Consider the following 3,719-nt stretch of genomic DNA (forward strand, 5'->3'; position numbering starts at 1 on the left):
TAAATAGAGGCGCGAGCCTTCGACTCGTCGCCATTTACCACTCATGAGTTCTAGCGTTCACATGATCTTGGCTCTCCCGTAACCCCAATACTACAGTACTAACAATGTTAAAAGTATCAACCAAGACAATCCTGTTTTCAAAATTTTTCAAAAATAATCAATCTACAAATAAAATTGTTTAAGACAGCATTTGAACATTTAACAATCAATCTAAAGATTGGTTAAGAGTTTGGTTTAAAGATTGGTTAAAAAATTAAGTCTGAACCAACAGCTTAAAAATACTCAAAAACGAAAGGAACCAAATATGTCATTAAAATAAAGGTAGTTATTCAGTCTTAGGTCAGAGCTTATAAAAACTACTTTTTCATGAAAACTATGAAAAAGTTGCATGAACAATGATTAACTTAAATGTCATAGAAAAAACATACAGGGATGGCCAAATCAAGAAACAAAAGGAAGGAATGTTTTTTTTTTCGAATATACCAATCTAAAATAGAAATGATGTGCACATCCATATCTTAAAACCAAAATTAAACTGAAATAAACGAAAAAAATCAACAAAATTACAGTATATTATCAGTCTTGTTTCAGACTCACAGAAAAACACGCATACATTAAATTTTCGTGGGCCATCCAGAAAATCCATGAAAGCGGAAATTCAGTTTATGCAGAAACGCATTCTAAAATCCTCTAAGGAATAGAAACGTGATTTTCTCTTCATATACGGTTGCTCCGTAGAAGGAGTGATAGATTTTTATTACTATAACGTCTGAAAATATACGAATAGCATCAAAATGTGAATTTTGAAATAGCTTACATGAAATGTGAGGACTTGTACAGTTGGTGCCAAACGTTCTGACTTTATCGTAAATAGTAGTAAAATTCACAAAAAAAAACCTAAGCTTGCGCTAACGTGGAAGCAGATGATACAGGTTTAATTTTCAGTCAGTGTGCTTTAAATTGGGGAATATAGTAGGCCTTGCCCATAGTGAGCGTAGGAGAACACAGTGGTCAGGGGAACGACATAATAAAGCCAAAAGCGGTCTGCTAAAAGGAGACAAAGCTCAATTCAATCGACTTCATGGACTCAAAATCGTGGGTAGTGCTTTATAACACATACAAGAACAACTTTTTCTTGACTTCTCATTTTCCATCCCCCAAAGGCCCTCTTTTTCATCACACATATGCCTAATTGCTGAAAATATTAGAAATCAGGCCCTATAACAGGTAAATAACGTAACGTAAGACGTAACGTAAGACGTAACGTAAGACGTAACGTAAGACGTAACGTAAGACGTAACGTAAGACGTAACGTAAGACGTAACGTAAGACGTAACGTACGACGTAACGTAAGACGTAACGTAAGACGTAACGTACGACGTAACGTAAGACGTAACGTAAGACGTAACGTAATTACAGGTAATTACAGGTAATTAATGCAACAGGTGGGGGCCCTCATGAACCACTTTTTGGGGGCCACGGACCCCCTCCCTCCCCTTGGGGTCCCTTATATATAGACGTAAATAGTGTCTAATCATAAAATTACGTCGTCACGAAATTACAGGTAATAACAGGTAATTACAGGTAATTAATGCAACAGGTGGGGGCCCATGAACCACTTTTTTGGGGCCACGGACCCCCTCTCCCTCCTTGGGGCCCCTTCTATATAGACGTAAATAGTTAATCATAATAATGTCGTCTAATTATAATTATAATTACGTCGTACAGGTAATTACAGGTAATTACAGGTAATTACAGGTAATTACAGGTAATAACAGGTAATTACAGGTAATTACAGGTAATTGAAGGTAATTACAGGTAATTACAGGTAATTACAGGTAATTACAGGTAATTACAGGTAATTACAGGTAGTTAATGCAACAGGTTGGGGCCCATGAACCACTTTTGAGGGGCCACGGACGCCCCTTTTCCTTGGGGCCCCTTATATACAGATGTAAACAGTGTCTAATCATAATTACGTCGTTAGGTAATTACAGGTAATTACATGTAATTACATGTAATTACAGGTAATTACAGGTAATTACAGGTAATTACATGTAATTACAGGTAATTACATGTAATTACAGGTAATTAATGCAACAGGTGGGGGCCCATGAACCACTTTTTTGGGGCCACGGACCCCCTCCCTCCCCTTGGGGCCTCATATTTTCTTGTTTGACATCTTAGCCTTATCTCAGCTTCATATATATTAAAGTAGGTGTTGTACAAGCAGTGATACTGGAAGTATCATCTGCTAAAAATATGCTCTCAATTTGAACACTGAGCAGAGCTCTACAATAACCTTTTTATAATTGTAACTTATATTTGACAACCAAAGTACTGACTAAGTTACCACAGGACCCACCTCATTACAATAGTAAATATGCATTGTTGTTCTTACAGCAGTTATTATTTCAACCGGCTCTAGAGAGACACCTGATGATTATGTGGCACAATTTGTCCTCTATCTTTCAATTTTACTTTACATAATTTTTTTCTGACAAAATGATTTATTTGGTCAAAAAATCATTTAGAGATCGAAAATTTTGTTCAAAATGAGAGAAAATTCCGTAAAGTCGGAATCGTTATAAGAAGGCTTATTGACATTAAAAACAAAGGAATATCCAAGAGACAAGTAAAAAGCGATGAGAGCGGGATTCCTTTTATGCAAGTTTGATATCAAAAGGTTTTACTGTATTTTAAGTAAACAACAGCTACACCAAAAATATTCAAAAAGGGACACTTAAGCACTTCTTAATCAATTAATTTTTCACCTCGAAGTTTGGGCAAAATCGAGTGTTTTAGAGGCATTAAATTCTTGTGGCCTAGCGATGCAATCATATTTGAATAAGCTGCTTGGTAAGACTCTTGACCTCGGTGTTTTAGCATGGCTTGTCGAACACTTTCATAAACCACAGGCTTCACACATTCCTGCCAATTTTTTATGAAAAAATTGTACAAGTCCTTCGATATGACAATGTTTCAGAGCTTGAAAGTATCCTTTACATATGCTTCAAAGTCAGTTTCACTAAAAGGTCCTGATTTTGGTGAAATTGGAAAAATTGCGGGCCTCTTAAGGATTTTTAGAAGGTATGCCTCTTCCTTTACGGCGGTAGACACAGCAAACGAGCATACATGATTGAGCCCCAGCATGAGAACCTATACTATTGTTAGGTTCATAGTCATCAAAGTCAACAGCAAGCGGCAAAACGCATTTATCTCCATGTAGACCCATCATCTCTCTCCAGACATTGCCTTGCAAAAAATTTGTTACTTTGCCATCAATATTAATATTATTATGATTAGCGTTCATAAATGTCAATATTTCGTCAAAGACTCCTGGTATTTCCAAGAGTTGCTTGAAGACAAGTCTTAACGGGATAACATAACCATAAACAGGTGCCCTGACGAGCTGAACAGTGCCATTAACTGGCACATACTTATCTACATGTCCCATTTCAAATGCAACAGGCTCTACATAAACACCTTTATCGGCTAAAGCGCAAAACCGCTTTTGTTCACTAGACATATATTCAAGTGGATCACTCAAGACTGACAACATATTTTGAAGTTTCCCCACATCTTCGGCATAATTTTCATATAAAACATCAAATTTTGACAAAATATTGTAGTATTATGAGGTTTCATTAAACCTCTCATAGAAAACCATAACCTAAGCTGTCAAGCTAATCATAACATAGCAGACGACTGCAGTTGTT

This window comes from Frankliniella occidentalis, unplaced genomic scaffold, assembly GCF_000697945.3.
Source record: "Frankliniella occidentalis isolate FOCC.00 unplaced genomic scaffold, Focc_3.1 Scaffold263, whole genome shotgun sequence".
Taxonomy (NCBI): Eukaryota; Metazoa; Arthropoda; class Insecta; order Thysanoptera; family Thripidae; genus Frankliniella; species Frankliniella occidentalis.